This window comes from Equus przewalskii, chromosome 6 (genome assembly GCF_037783145.1).
Source record: "Equus przewalskii isolate Varuska chromosome 6, EquPr2, whole genome shotgun sequence".
In the NCBI taxonomy this organism is placed as follows: domain Eukaryota; kingdom Metazoa; phylum Chordata; class Mammalia; order Perissodactyla; family Equidae; genus Equus; species Equus przewalskii.
In genome coordinates, this window is record NC_091836.1 from 52707288 (window position 1) to 52723844 (window position 16557).

Sequence of the window (16557 nt, forward strand, 5' to 3'; positions counted from 1 at the left end):
AAGTAATTAGAAAAAGTCAAAAGTTTCGTAAGGAGTTAAGTTAGGAATAAATAGAGTTTCAACCAGAAAAAATAAAGAAGTTGTTTCTGAAAATCAGAGTAAATAGTGGAGAAGGTAGCTTTTCACTATAAGTCTTGAAGTATTATTTGAGATATATATGTACAGACACACAGACACAAGCCTGAATTTGTATTCCAAAGGGATCATCAAACGCTACAAAGAACTTATAAAAATCATCACTTTGCAACAATGGAATGTATTTTGAAAACTGCAGAGTTCAAGCATTAAAAAAATATATAATCATCCTGGTGGAAAAATGAATGGGGCGTTCCTTTCCAACCTACATGGTGATAAGCATTTTACATACATTACTCTTGAGTATTTTCACAGGAACCCATACAGAAGATGCTATTATGTATCTCCGTTTCACAGATGAGGAAATTGATCACAGCATGTTGCTAAAACTTTCATATTTCATACAAGTTCTCAGTGGATATTATTTTATTTTAAAATTGTTTATTGAATTTTCTTTTCATTAATAAAATGTGTCATTCTAATAAATAAGCAAGGAGTATGTAAGAACAATTAAATAAAACGACAGTTTTCTTTTGATGTAGTTAAATATATCAATCACTTTATTATTTTTCTGTTCCCTGCCTCACATCTAGGAAGAGACTTCCCATCCTAAAAGTTTACTAGAAAACTCTACTAAATATTCAAGAATCGGGGGATCCTCATATTATGCAAGCTTCCTGAACACACACAAAAAGTCATTATGACAAAGCACTTGATGCAAAATTCTTACATTATTAATATACTGATATCAATACAATATGTAGTTAGACAAGGTTTATCTGTAGAGTGACAAATATTTAAATATCCTCCCTGTGTTGTTACATTGTCTTCCCTCTGTCCATGTCATGTGTCCAATTTTCCTCCTCTTAGACATTTAGAAGGGTGATTTATCACATTTCAGTCTCACTAAGGGCCAGGAGAACATTTGAGAAAATGCATTGCAGCGTTATTCACAATAACTAAGAGGTGGAAATGATCTAAATGTGCGCTGATGGATGATGGGATAAAGAAAAGGTGATACAGGCATACAATGGACTATTATTCAGCCTTAAAAAGGAAGGAAATCTTGTCATATGCTGCAACATGTATGAACCTTGAGGGTATTATGGTAAATGAAATAAACCAGTCACCAAAGGACAAATGCTGCACGATTCCACTGAAATGACGGATCTAAAGTAGTGAACCTCACAGAAGCCAAGTAGAATAGTGGATCCCAAGGGCTGGGGGTCAGAGGAGGTGGGGAGTGGTTTGCTGTGTGTAGCGATTCAGTCATGCAGGATGGGGGCATCTGAGGATCTGTGGCACAACATGTCCATGTGGTCAACACTGTTGTAATGTACACTTGGAAATTGTTGGCAGAGTGAATTTAATATTGTCTGTCTTTTTTCCACAATAAAAAAAATTGAGAAAGTAGAATACTCATTTGTAATATATAACTCACAGAATGGAAAGACCTCCCCTAACTTGGAAAACATTACAAGGGCATTAAACCCTGTATTAATTACGAGGGCTGCCATAACAAAGTACCACACAATGGATGGCTTAAACCACAGAATTTTTTTTCTCACAGTTCTAGAGGCTAGACATCTGAGCTCAAACTGTTGGCAGGGTTGGCTCCTTCTGAGAGGAAGGAAGGATCTGTTCCAGGCCTCTCTTTCTGGCTGGTAGGCGGCCATCTTCTTCCTGCATTGTTAGATTGTCTTCCGTCTGTCCATGTCTGTGTCCAAATGACCTCTTCTTATAAGGACAGCAGTCATATTGGATTAGGGTCTGCCCTAATTGACGCCATTTTAACTTAATCACCCTATAAAGACCTTGTCTTCAAATACTGAGCTATGGGGTTTAGGACTCCAACATATGAGGCTGAGTCCAGCTCTCACGCCACCTTCTGCAGCTCTGCAGTCAGGCAGCTCTGAGCTCCCCCAGCCCAGGGAGCCTGGAGGGGGGATTATGCAGAGCCTTCATTCCCGCATCTCAAAGATGGGCTTGAGGCCCCAGCTTCCAGGGGCAACCATGAGGCTCTCTGGAGAGGAGCTTTTCCAAATGCTGAGAGCTCAGGACCCAGTGCGGGACTCTCGCCTCCCAAACCTCAGGATTCTGTTCCCTGTTCCCCCCTCCATGCTCACGCTCCTTCAGATAATCCTCCATCTCAGTGTCCAGAAGCTGCAGGTAATCGAGGATTTAGCCCAGGAAGGGGACGACACCCTGTGCTAGCAGAATGGGAGTGATGATGAGTCCAGATTTTCAGATACCCCCATGGACCCTCCCCCAAAACCCCTCACCCCAGCCTCCTGCCACCCCAGACTCCCACAAAAAGCAGCCCAGGACCCTCAGCAGTCTCCCCAAAGTAGCCCCCTCCAGGAACACCAATCCCCCCCATCACCTCCCAGGGTCGGCTTTTGCCAAATCCCAGGGAATGTGGTCCCTGCTCCTCCCCACCCCAAGTCCCTCCTGGGCCCAGCCCTGCCAGGCCTCCTCCTGCTCACTTCCAATGCAGGCGTTTCAGGCTCTGTGGGGCCAGGAGCTGGGCCCAAGGAGGAGGGACCCCTCTCTGAGTGGAGGCCTCCAGCTGTGAGGGCGGAGCCCCCTCTCCTCTGACGCATGGACCCTTCCCCACAGGCACACTTACCTGCTGCTGCTGCCTCACCTGGGCTCCCTAGGCATTTATGTCCAGGGTTTCCAACAAAGAGGTTGCTTCCTGCAGGGTCAAGGACAAGGTCAGGGAGGCCATGCTCCCTTCCACATGTCTCCCAGGCCCCTGATCCTGTACCCTGGACATCTGGTGTGTGTGGCTGCTCCCTTTTCCAGAGTGCTCTGATTCTCGATCAGTCCCAGCTCCAACACTCGCTCCTCTGTGGCCTCCGGCCTGCCCAGGCCCCTCAGCCTCTCCCATCATCTGGAAAGTGTGAGGAGAACTCCACCTGCCTCCCAGGGCCTCCTGAGGACTCAGTGTCATCTGACTGTCGTCACTGCTCTCCCCTCACCCCTCGAGGAGGAGGCGGCACACAGCTCCTGCACATTCCTCTCCTCCCTTGAACCTCATCCCCCGTTTGTGGGGCTTGTACCACAGGTCACCTCCCTCCACGTCCCACATGAGGAGACCGAGGCTCACAGAGGGGCTTGACTTGCTCAGAGGCCCACAGAGGAGAGACCCCTTCCCCTCCCAGCCAGAGGCCCTGTCCCCCTGCCTTCACCCCACCTACAGACACACCTCTGCACAAGGTCATGTCCTCTGGACTCTCAGAGTATGAACAGGCCCTCAGCCAGGCTGAGCGATGTATGGGGAGGGGGGAAGGTTGTCGTGGGGCAACTGTCCAAGTGGCATCTACCTGTCCCAAGGCCTGGGATTCTCTGACCCCAGGCTATACCTGAGGCCATGCCAAAGGCCTCAGCTCCCTAGGATCCCCTCAGGACGTTTCCCTGAACGGAACTCTGTTTTTCATCCATTCAGGAAGGGGACCCGTAGTGCCACATCTGAGTGACAGTTATGGGGTGACCAGGACACTGGGTGATGCTGACATTTCCTTCCGTTTGTTCTTGGAAACTTCTAACGTCCACTCAAGAAGGTCCATGAAGTATCTATTGGATCCCCCGATACTCTCACTGCCATCTGGGGCATGTGCCCTGCCAACACGGCACCAGGTGAGAATCCCACTGGGTGTGTCAGCAGTGACCACTATCAGGGCACAGTGGGGAGTCCCAGAGAGCACACAGTTCTGTTCCAGATCCACCATTCATCCCAAGGCTGGGCAGCACCCATGTCCACCTGACCCATGGGACCCCGCAGTGCCCATCCCTGGGGCAGGCAGGGTGCCCTGTCCTTCGAGGTGCAGCAAAGACAGAAGGAGCAGGAGGAGCCTGGCTTCCTGAGGACAGACTGGGCTGCTTTAGGAAGAAAAGAGTCCCCACCCCCTCCATCCACCCACAGCCTGGAGAGAGTCAAGTGCCGGCTGATGGATCCGCATGGAAGCCAGAGACCTGCTCATCCTGCCTGCTCCTCGCCCTCCTGGAACAGTCCAGCCAGCATCCCTGGGCCCCCTGACCAAGGCCTCCTGTCCCTAACTGCCCCTACCTGCCCACGCAGCTAACACCCCCTCTTCCTGTCATTCAGAACAATATTGACGGTTATTCCTCAGAGAAACTTTAAGGGAAAAGCTCAGCAAAGCATATCCTGCCTGCTCCCTCCTCCCATCACCCCTCCGCTCCTTCCAGATCTGCACCCTCCACTTACCTCCATGAGCAGCTTCCATGAGCAGAGAGGATGGCATGGAAAAGCTTCTCAGGCCTTGGCACTCCTGGGGAAGGGAAGAGAGTGAGCTGGTGAGGGGAGCTGGAGCCCTGCTGCCTCTGGCTTCTGTCCCCCAGTGGACGTCTCCTGTCATCGATGAGACAGATGCTCAGGGAACCCGGGGAGGGCACCCCCAGGACCTGATGAGTAGCATTCCCAGGTTGGAGGATTTGAGCTCAACCCAAGTCAGGAGTCCAGGAAGAATTGAGCTTCCCACCCTGGGCCCAGGAGTCAAGGTCAGGGAGGCCCCAGCAGGAAGAGCCTAGGGACTGTGCAAGGGCTCAGACAACAGACTTCAATCCTGAGAGCTGAGAAAGGAGAAGGGGCAGTTTCCACGACTCCAGAGAGGGGCTCCCTGGGCCGCCCAGAAGGTACCTTGGACACCTGGATCCAGAGCTCCACAACTCTGGCCCTGTCCTGGGCCATCATGCTTGGGTCTCCGAGGCAGGTGCTGATGACACAGTTTGCTACAGTGCTAAATTGGGTGATGGCGGCACAGATGGTAGGTGCCAGGTGCTCATTGCCCCTGTTGTCCCACCAGGACTAGGTGGATTCCAGACAGTGGCTGGGTATCACTTTCTTGAACAACTCCTGGTGAGGATGAGGATGGTCAGCAGGCCCTGCCACAGCCCAGCCCACCATCCCAGTCAGGGTCAGTGACCAGATCTGGAGCTCAGGAAGCTCAGAATGTGGCGTGGGGCTTGTGGGGGTCCCTGGGTTTTGTCTATGTCCACTGAGGGCACCCAGCACAGGATGACTCTGGACAAATACTGTGGGGAAGGAAAGTGGCATTCGCTGCCAACCCAGTCTCACATCCTCCAAGCACCAGAATGCAGCTCACACCAGCCATTTTCAAGTGGCATCTTCCACACATTCTGATTACCCTGGGCTCCAATTCCCCATTCAGATGTACATTGCCCTAAGGCCTTGACAACCATGGGTTTTGTTTGTCTGTCTCCTATGTAGTCATGTACCTATGAGGTGCCTACTAAGTTCTGAGGCTATGAGGCCTCGTGGGCATATGTATGATCAACCCATGGACCCAGCAGCACTTCAGTGAGCTCCCCTTCCGCACCAAAGGGCCAGACTCTTCCCAGCATCCTGTGTACTACTTCATTCATCTGCATAGCTACTCTGTGTTGCAGGTGCTCTCAGTGTCCATCTCTTTGTCCATGTGGGGACAGCAAAGGCCTGGGAGTTACAGAGGTTGCGCAGGTCACATGAGGGTAAGTGGGGAAGCTGGGATTGGATGTAGGACATGGGATTCCGAATCAGGAAAGGGCAGGTCTTGGACCTCTGATGGCACAGGGAAGGCCGGCCCCACCTGCCCTGAGAGCCCTGCTGCTCACCGCATCCATCAGTGTAAATTGCTCTGCAATCAGCTGGGGAGGGAACCCCAGGAAGTCAGGCTTCTGCTCCCACAGCAGGCTCTTGGTGGTCACTGCACAGGGGCAGGTGGGCTCTGGGGCTGGATCCGGCTCTGATGTAATCTCTCCAGATGGAGGAAGTGTTCTTCCTGGAGAGAAGGGTCCAGCGGGCTCCAGCTGGAGCTGGCCCTGGGGCTGGAGCTGATGTTGGCACTGGCTCTGGCCCTGGAAGGGCTGATGGAGGTGACACTTGCTCCAGATGTAGCACAGGTGGTGGAACTAGAGCTGGAGCTGGCCTGGGCCATGGAGCTGGCCCTTGCTCTGGCTCTGGAGCTGGAGCTGGTGGGAGCTCTGGAAATCGTACTGGAGCAGCATAAAGCAAAAGTATCATCAAGTAGCTGACTTCCCCTGTGTCTTTCCAAATTCAGGAAGGACCCCACTGCTTTAAAGGAACCCAGCCCATGAACCCCCTGCAAATTGTCTTCCCAGACTGCAGGGCCCTCACCTTCCAGCTCTGCCTCCACGGGCTCTGGAGGCTCCAGCTGGACTGGGAGGAGGGAGGCGTGGCCCTCCAGCTCTGAGGCAGGTGAGCTCACATGCACATGGGCCAGCTTCATCCTGAAGTAGGGAAAATGCAGGGGCTTCCAGAAATCCTGCACTGGGTCCAGGCAGGTTCCCACTGGAGTATAGACGGCACTGGGGAGAGGCAATTGGGCAGGAGAATGGGAGGCCTTGTCGTTCCCGCCACACTCCCCTCCCAACGTACCCTTGTTTGGGTCTGGGCCCCTATGCCCGCCCATTCTCATCCAGAGGAGAGCCCCATTCCAGTCCCAACCCCTGTGTGGCTGTCCTGGTGGTGGCAGGACTGCTCATTGAGCAAGTTCAACACAGAGGCAGTGTGAGTCTGTTCTTCCCACTGACACTCTCCTCCCGAAGGCCCTGGACAAGGCCCAACCAGCCTTCCATGCACTTGTGCAACTGGACTAAGGACTGAGGCAGATTCATGAGCAGACTGCTCACACACCTCCTGTTCTGGACCTGGTGGTGGTTACCATAACTGGTGGATGCAACGAATGGGAGGCAGATTAAAATGGGAATGTAGTGGGGATGGATCTCTAGGGGCCAACTCAGCCCAGCCTCCCCTCTGGTTCCCAGGGGTCCTGAGATCCCCTCCATGGCTCTTTGACTCCTGTCCTCCGGGATTGGAAGCCACCAGACCTCAGCCTTCCCATGGGAATCAAAAGATGTGTGAGATGCAGGGTTCTGCCAGGCCCGCCCCCACTACTGCCCCCATCTTCTCCTCCACCCTGTTCTATAGAGACAGGAAGCCCTCTTTCTGGGCCCAAAGATCACTCACTTTTTTAGGTGGTCCTGTTAGAATATGAGAAGATGCCTCCAGATGTAAAGGAGGCTACGAGAGCATCACACGTAATGTACGATGGAGGACAGGACCTACAAATGATGTCTAACGTCACTGTTTGACTCTCAGACTACAACTGAGTCCCAGAGATTGTGTCTGCTTCATTCACTGAGTTGTGCTGTGTCTCCAAAAGTCCTTCATGGAGTAGGTGCTCAATATAAACGGCTGAATGAATGAAGTCCAACCAGAACCATCTCAGATATCTGAGTGGGCCTGGGGCCCCTCTGCTGTCCCAGGCATCCTTAATTGGCTCCACCAAGCCCAAGGACCAGGACCAACTGGATGGGATCTGAAACTCCTCAACAGGGTGATCCCCATGTGCTGAGTCCAAACTCAAAAGACCCCTTCACAGAGGTGGGTGAGGCAGACTGCTTTTCACAGGGAAGAACCAATACTAACCATGAACAACCAAAGCACGCCCCACAGCCCCATCTGCAGAGCCAGGCACCAGGTAAGCACCTCCCATGGCTGATCCCATTAGTCCCTATGAGAACCCCATGAAGTTTAATCTCTCCCACCCCACTTTTCAGAGGAGCAAGCTGAGGCTCAGAGAGATGTGGTGCATTCCCATGATGAACAGCTAGCAGTAGAGAGAGTCACCACTGTGCTGAGGAGGGGACAGGCACTCATCTAGTAAACAGCTGGTCCAAGACTTGGCGGGATGTATTGAAGGCTGAGTAGTTGAACATGAATGTGGTGACGGTGGAGATATTTCTACCCAGGAAGTCTGGTACCATGGACTCTGTCAGCTTCTCCATCATGCGTGCCTGTAAGGCATGCATCCTGCAGGGCTCATTTAATTTCACAGTGGGGTCATCTTCACACTGGGCAGGACAATGAGGAACGCATAGTCAGTGTCATCACCATGAACCACCAGGAGGATGGAGGTGACTTTCTACCCTCTTACGTAGCTGGTGGGGAGGTGAGGAGGACCAAATTCCTTTGGGAGAGAGAATGTGGAAGACTCCAATGGAAAACCATGAGAAAGTCCCAGGGGAGTCTCAGATTTGAATCTGGATTCTGAGGCCGCCTTGGATCCATCTCGGGATCCTGCTTATAGAGACCCCTCTGCACTCACGGTCCCTCACACCAGCCATGGTCATTATTGGTGGTGTGGTACACCTGCCCCCTGTCCAGGGAGATGGCATAGTTGAAACCATCTGCCAGCTCCTCAACCATCTCCTGGGTGCAGCTCTTTAAAGACAGTGCCTGGTCGTTGGGCCAGGAGGTATCAGGGGCCTGCCTGGACTTGGCCACAGGGGTAACCCCAACCACAGCTCAGGCACAGAGGAGCATCTGCATAGACCCCCAGCCAGGGAGGGAATGAGATGACACCTCAAGGGCTTGGGATTCACATGACAAAGGAGCTTGGTCCCCAGTATTCACCTTCCTATCCTGCCAGGCACGATCTGGGGTATGAACATGCCACCCTATCAGGCTTCTGACACCTAACAACATGCTCCTGCCCAGGGTGGGTCCCCTCTCATCTTCACCTTTCCTAACTCCACCCTCCCGACACACACACATGCAATGAAGGTCAAGGGGTGTGGGGCTGCCCAAGTGGGAGCACAGCTGTGCCCTGACCTGGAGTGGCCTGCCCTGTCTTACCTGAGGGTTCCTCCTGCCAAAAGGCCAGAGGTGTTGGAGGTGAGGGCTGAGCCAATATCTACAGTGACTGAAGAGGCTCTCATTCGCAGATTTCCAAGAGCCAAAGATTCAGAAAGTCAGGGTACAAAATGAGAACATCCTGCTGTGTTGAGTGTCTCCACTCAAATGAGGTGGACACGAGGCTGTGTCTAGAACATGTGTGCCTGGGAACCAGAGCTCTAAGTTCTGTTTGGGTCTGTCACCAAGGAAGTGAGGTCACCTCTCCAAGATTCCATTACCTGGGCCCCTTCCTTCAATGAGACCTGCCAAAAGCCCCCTCTGGGCTATTGACTGCTCTCCCTCTCTGCCCATGACATCTCCATAACTGTACACAAACATCCATCAGAGTTCTTCCCATAGCACCTTGGGAATGGAAACAAGGTCCCAGCTTTGAGGAGACACAACTGAGTTCAGACCTCTTTTTTCCTACCAGTTCTGTGTCCTGCAAAAGCCACTGTGCCTCTCAGGGCCTCCCCAGTCTCCCAACCTGCACAATGGAGATGGTGCTAAAACAGCTTCCTAGGGACATTGTCAGGTGTTTATGAGCTAATACTTACAATACCTGTGGGCTGCTGTCTCATGTGTCTGATGCTGACTCTCGCATCTATGTCAGTTCCATCTGTGCAGCCTCGACAAACTCCCACACCATACTTCTGGCCACGCATCGTTGGCCTGAACTTGGTCTGGTCACTCTTAGCTGCAAGAGAGGTTAGGAACTTTATCTTTGAGTTTGTTGAATTGCCATCCCAAATAAAACTGATTCTCTAATCTTAAGATTAAGGAAGAATGTGAAGTGTGGAAACTACCAGGGCTCTCTCCCTACACTAACCTCCTCCTGAGAGGAACAGATGATGTTCTTCTCAGATGAATCAAGTATTTGTTTACCTACCACAGCCTCTCTCTCGGTGTTTATTCATTCACGGAGAGAACAAAGTCTTGCTTCCAAACCAGAATGTATGAGAGGGATCCCTGCCCTCTTTTCCCAGCAGAATGACCAGAACCAATTTGTTGGCTTTTATCTGCCTGGGCCTTGTAAGTAGATCTAAGAATATTCTTTCTATGTCCTTCATTGTGTGGGTCTGGGAGGGTCTGGGATTGTACAGAATTTTAGGCAGACAGTAGGCTCCTAAAAGTCTGAGTCAAATTTGAGTCTGTAAATCAGCGAAGGAGAGTAATATCAGCATCATGGTGGAATAAGACATGTCTCGTTTTTCTCCTCCTCCACCAACAATAATTTGTCATCCATCCACAGATAAAAGTGTCTTTGTGGGAGAAGTGGGATCAAGCGCCATATGCCAAGGGACCTGGGAGGAGTCTCGCACGCCCATGCATCTGATAATAGGCTGACAGACCTCGGTCCCAGCTGTGGGCCCTGCAGTGGCCCATGAATCTGCTCAAGCCCCTTTCATCTGCTATATGGAACCCCCTGGGAACACTGTCTTAGACCAAGACACACAGATGAGAGGGGATTTGTGAAAGTCCAGGGTTCAAGAGAAGTTCCAGCACTCTCTCAGAGCGCAAAAATGTGTTCAGATGGGTTGAAGAGTTCGGATGCACTGACAGGTGGTTACTCGTGGAGGGCTTTAAAGGGATGTGGGTCCTCTAACTGCATTGAGGACTCCATCAAGAAGCCTTCCCATGAGTCACTGGGAATGCCTCATTCATGGATCTCCCCAACTGGCCCTTGGGCACCCCCACTGCTCCGTGTGCCTCACATACACACATGCCCCCGCTTTATGGCTTGTTCTTTGTGTGTGCTCCCAACAGTGGTGGTCAGAGTGAGCTCTGGAGGACAGCTACTGAGCATGTGCAGAAATTTGGTCCAAATCTGCAGGCCAGAGAGAGACCACAAGCTTAAGCTTTCACACAACCTCTGGAGAAACAAAAGGCAGGCTGTAAGCACCTGGCTTAGTACATTGCAGCATCAAGACAATGTGTAAAAGCTGGCAAATTCTGCCATTAATTAATAAAGTAAAACTGCTGAGATCATATTGGTATAACACATTTAAGAATAAATATATTTTTGTAAAAATAGAAAGTTTAAAAAAATGACATTTCAAATGTTGGAAAAATTAAGCTTGAGAAACCTTGTAGGTATTTGATAAATGTCTGTTCCTGCCTTCCTTCTCCAGAGCAGATATATATATACACACATATACATATATATATTCCCCCATAAGTGATATAGATACATACATATGTGCATACATACATGCATATATAATGTGTACATATGTATATTATATACATGTATGTATGCATGTTTGAATACACACATGCCCACGTATATCTCTACAATTTTACCTTCAGTAAGGCAAATTTCCAGTTTGTATCGACTATAAATAACTCTGTGCTTCAATCTGTTAGGTTTGTTTTGTTTCATTTTTTTCCACAAACATTTTTGTTAGACCTCTGGGCACTTTTCAATTGAATAACCATTGTATTTTTCATTCATTCTTGCGCTTTCATGTTCTCTTTTTAATAAACATATTTGTTGGAATATGACATACAATCAGAATAGAGAATAGATCAGAAGTGTAAAGATGATGAATTATCAGAAAGTGTACATGTGTGTTAACACCACTCAGGCCAAGAAACGGAACACAACCAGTTCTTTTTATAAAAGATTACATATAATATATATAATAGATAATAACAGAAGTTACTGGGATTATTATTTCTCCTTTTTCAGGAACTATTGCACTGAACTGCATTGCACAAACCAAATCTGGTCATGGTATGGTCTCCTTATAAAATACAGCTAGATTTTGAATGTTAATTGTTTTTAGGAATGCATGAATTTAGTACAGGAAACAGTGACCTACAAATTTCCTTTCCTGTAATAACTCTGTTAGATTTTTGTAGCAAAGTTAAGCTATTCTCATAAAATGAAATGAAAAGTTTTCCCATTTTCCCTGTTCTCTGGTAGAGCTGGAGTAAATGCGTGTTATTCCTCTCTTGAATGTTTGGTAGAATTTATCAGCGAAGGTGTTAGCCACAATAAAATGCTGTGGGAATGTTTTAAACTATGGATTTGATTTCTTTCATAGATATGGGATTATTCAGATTTTTCATTTCTTTTTGAGACAGTTTTGGTAACTTTTATTTTCCTGGGAATTTGTGAATTTTACCTAAATTTTCGAATGTACTGACATGTGATTTATAATAACATTGGTGATTGTTTCTTAGCCAGTGCCAGGGCTCCAGGCTCTGCAGGCTCTTGAATCAGGGAGGGTCTGGCCTGAATCTCCTGGGGGCAAAAGTCAAGCTCAACTGACACGTCTCTGTGGCTTCAGGCACCTGGATGGCGTAGGGAGAGTTTGTTTCTTGTCAGAGGATGAGAGGCTAAATGCTTTTCTTCTTGCCCTCTGCTCTTCACTCACACCAGCTCAGCAGACCTTGTACCTGGGCAAGTTGTCACCCACGCAATGGCCATGTAAATTCATCTAGGTCTGGTGGACATTTGGAATCTTATTTCTTAAACGCTCTCTTGAAACCATATAGCAAACATTTGTATAATTTTCTCTATTTTATATTTGAGTCAGTTTTGGTAATCACATTTTCATTTTTTACACCTTACAAGGCTGTGTCTCTTAGAATCATGCATTTCCGCTCCCTTCGGCCCTTCATGCTTCTTCCACATGTTCCTGCCTTTTGATGTTTCCTCCCTTATTGGAACTCTCAAGTTCATCCTAGTTTCCTGGTTGTTGATGGTGGCAAATACTCAAGTGTGATGGGGCAGAAGCTTAGGCAATTTGATTGCCAGCCTTCTCCCACACCATTCTCAACCCACAGATATCATGCTTCTCTGCATGTCTCGTACCCTTCAGTCGGAATTACTCTTCCTCCGCAGGCCTATCTCCAATCTCCTGTTAATATTACTGCTGTTCTCCAAAGCATTTAATGATGTGTTCATATGAACAAACAGTTTGGATCCTGAAGCAAAGAACCACTTAGAAAACCCACTCTGAATGTGATCTGCTTTTTCATTCATTACAGTTTCCTCATAAACATAATCACTTCCCTCCATGTGAGTGGAATTCAGTAAGGATGTTCCAGAGCCCAGGCTACGTTATTTGATTTAACTATAAATTCTAAGGCTCCAGGAGAGCTGTTGCCACAGATACAATGAGTTGACTGGGCATTCCTCCTTAATTAAGTGCTTGCGTCAGATTTGATGATAATCGTGGTTTGAGTCTTTTCCCTAAGGATCCTTATCCCTCTCTGCAGGTTTCAGTACAAGAACTACCGGTATGTTCTGGCCTTCATTTTTGCCATTGAGGAAATCAACAGAAACCCTCATCTTTTACCCAACATTTCTCTAGGATTTGATCTCTATAATGCCCTGCACAGTGAACAGAGGACACTGGAGAGTTCCCTCATTTGGCTCTCAGGGCTGGAAAAGGATGTCCCACGTTTCACCTGTAGGAGAGAGAGCAAGTCTGCAGGCTATGTGGGATGGGGAGAGATGACACCATGTCTCCTTTGATGCCATCCTCAGGTGCCTGAAAAGGATAAAAGGAGGAGACTGTGTTTATGCATCTCTCAAAGAATGTAATCTCAAAGGATAAGTGTATAGAGTCCTGGTGGGATATGCACATTTCCTTTATTTGTCAGTCCTAGGTGCTATGATTTCATCCACATCCATGGATAGCAAGGTTCCAGGGACCACCTCCTCTTGGCCAGATTGAGTCCCAAGCCGGGGTCAACAAGCCATTTGCATGAACACCATTTGCAATGATGCAAATGAACTGCATCAGAGGATGCCATGTCAGGTGTAAGGTGAGAGGGTCAGAAAGGGCCCATGCCGGTCAGGTCTCAGACAAGAACATTCCAGCATCACAGCCTCCAAAATGCATGATAGGGAGGGACAGCCTCACACACCCAGGGCCCAGGGATGCCACAGAACATTCCGTGTGTGACTCATGCAGGGCTGCATACCAATCACGTGTGCAGAATGCCACAAGGCCATGCGTCCCTGCCTGGGGAAGCAATAGTCATGCTGAATTTATAAAATTCTAAATCACTAACACAAGACCAATGCAGAAATAAAGTTGCATTTTCGCTTTTCTAAAAATTGACTTCCTCTCCTTTTCCTCAGTTCTTTTAACCATGTTAATCCCAGGACCAATTTGTTGTGATGATCCACTTCTACACCTTCAAGGTTGGTTTCCTGTATTATTTACGCTGTTGTGAGCACATGGGACTATATGGGAAATTCCTCCCTTTTCTCTCCCTAAAGAAGAGGGTACGAGCTGGAAGGAACCTCTATATTCCACATCACCCCAAACATCTATGACTATGACAAAGATCACACTTACAGACCTCCATGGCCCTGGAGCATAGGGGATTTCAGGGCAGTGAAGCTATTGTTCTCTATGGTTCCGTAATGGTGGATACATGTCATTATGCATTTGTCAAAGCCCACAGAATGTACAAGACAAAGAGTGAACTCTTAATGTAAACCATGGGCTTTCATTAATAATAATGTATCAATACGGGTTCATCAATTATAACAAATGTACAACAATAAAGTTAATAAGCTATAGTTAATAATGTTACAATAATAATATACAAATTATATAGATTACTAATAAGATGTTAATAGTAGGGAAATTGTGTGTTGGGAGGGATGAGGGAACATGTAGGAACTCTCTTTACTTTCCACTTAATTTTTCTGTAAACCTAAAACTGTTATAAGTAATAAAGTCCATTATTTTTCTAAAACTGCATTTTCCAATCTGGTAGCCAATAGCTATGTGTCATTACTGAACACTTAAAATGTGGCTAGTCCAAATTGAGATGTCTGTAAGTGTAAAATACACAATGGGTTTCAAAGCTTTTATATAAAAACATGAATGTCTAACACCTCAATAACAATTTTATATTGATTACATGTTGAGATGATAATTCTTTGGAGATGTTTGGTTAAAAAAAACATTATTAAGATAAAAAAATGAAAGACTTACATGGCTACTGACTTGGAAATTGCAAGACGCACCACTACACACACACACACACACACACACACACACACACACACACGAGACTATGGCTGAGGCAGGGGGTTCCAGGATCTGCAACCACCACATAAACTTATGGCCTCCCACACTCAAACCCACCTCTTCTGACTTGGAGCAAGTCTATTGTTATGAGTTGAATTGTGTCCCAAAAAAGATATATTCATATTTAATCCCTGGTACCTGTGAATGTGACCTTATTTGGAAATAGGGTCTTTGCAGATGTGATCAAGTTAAGATGAGGCCATTAGTGTGGACTCTAATCCAATATGACTGGTGTCCTTGTAAGAGGAAACATCATTTGATGACAGAGGCAGCAGTAAGCCAAGAAACACCAGGGATGGATGGCCACCACCATAAGCTGAAAGAGTCAAGGAAAGACCTGCTGAAACTTTGAAATCAGATTTCTAGGCTCCGGAATGGGGAAAAAATTAATTTATTTTGTTTTAAACCACCCAGTTTGTGGCATTTTGTTACAGCAACCCTAGGATAGTCATACAAGTATAAATGGCAGAGCTCCTGTAACACAGGAAACAAACAGAAAACAGAGGCGGACAACAGGGGCTTTATTCTCTTCCTTCCAAGTTAGAGTGGTTTCCAGAAAAAGTGATTGCTGCAGTGGATGTTTCTGGTGTCTCTGTGGTTTTTCTGGGGCTGCCGGAACTGGTGAAGCCGTTGAAGCATTTGAGAAGAAACAGATAATGGCATGCGAAGCTCTAACTGTTACGCTGGAAATGATGGAGATATTTGTGATTCAAGAATCCTAAACTGGGAGAAAAGGCCATCACAAGGTGACTGGGAATCAGGTGCAGCTGGTCCTTCTCCACTGATCTTTGAGAAAAATGGGACTTTGTCCAATTCACGATGAACCCAAGAAGACCTTCCCTGTAACTTTACTTATAATATTGAAAATTTTCCAAAATCCTACGTGTCTACTGATAGAATTCTAGTTAAAGCTATTATAAGAAACTACTCTAAAAATACTAATAAAATACTGTAGACATTAAAAATCATATCGGAGTCTATTTTTGAGCAAAAGCTAAGTCTAGTTATTATATAAGTGTTGTAAAATAATATATTCATGTTTATATACATAAGAGAAAAATTGACTAGAAGAGGATACGCCAAAATATTAATGGGGAATATCTCTGAAAAATGACAGTTGACTCAGTTTTCTTTTGTTTCCTCTCTTTGCTTACCTGATTTTTTAGTAAAATGATGACGCAATTTTGGTAATAAGGCAAATCGTGTATTGTTTTATAACACTAGATCATAAACCCTGAAGTTTCTGATAAAACAGGAGGGAGAAATAAGGGACCGGGTGTGTCCTTGAGTTTTGACAGGAAATAGCTCCCAAAACTATGGCTACACGGAAGTCTTCTTTTCTGGAGTAAGGGTTTAAACAGCTTATTCTCTCTCCAAACAGGAAATTATCTAACATGTAGTTCAAGCCTACAGATAAACTGCTGAACCCATAAGACAGCTGTCTTCATATTACTGTTGCAAACTCCATCTTCTTTTAATCTCCTAAATTGCAGCAGAGCTTTATCATCCTACATTATCCGTGCACCCCTGTTGTTGGTGTTAGTGGTGGTGGTTGTGTGTGTGTATGTGTGTTGGGGTTGAGGGTATGAGGGGAGGGAAAAGGTCAAGGAAATAATAATGGCAAAAATTGCATCACAAAATTGAGACTTCACAAGTACTAGCCACCAGTCTTAATCTGACATTCAACTTAGAATC

General features: G+C 47.1%; 1 long non-coding RNA gene across 3 annotated transcripts; it reads right to left on the bottom strand.

The window, feature by feature from the left end:
* Nucleotides 1-601: 601 nt before the first annotated feature.
* Nucleotides 602-8970, bottom strand: LOC139083929 (uncharacterized). 3 transcript variants are annotated; one of them, XR_011541091.1, is made up of 8 exons: nt 8759-8970; nt 7088-7974; nt 6236-6426; nt 5713-6093; nt 4739-4954; nt 4307-4370; nt 2723-2773; nt 602-2280 (listed from the first exon to the last, which is right to left on the bottom strand). It is a non-coding gene; the product is annotated as an uncharacterized lncRNA (long non-coding RNA). The 3 variants fall into 3 exon arrangements; XR_011541090.1 differs by having other exon boundaries at nt 602-2285; nt 2705-2773; nt 8759-8959; XR_011541089.1 differs by lacking the exon at nt 602-2280 and having other exon boundaries at nt 2639-2773; nt 8759-8959.
* Nucleotides 8971-16557: the final 7587 nt, after the last annotated feature.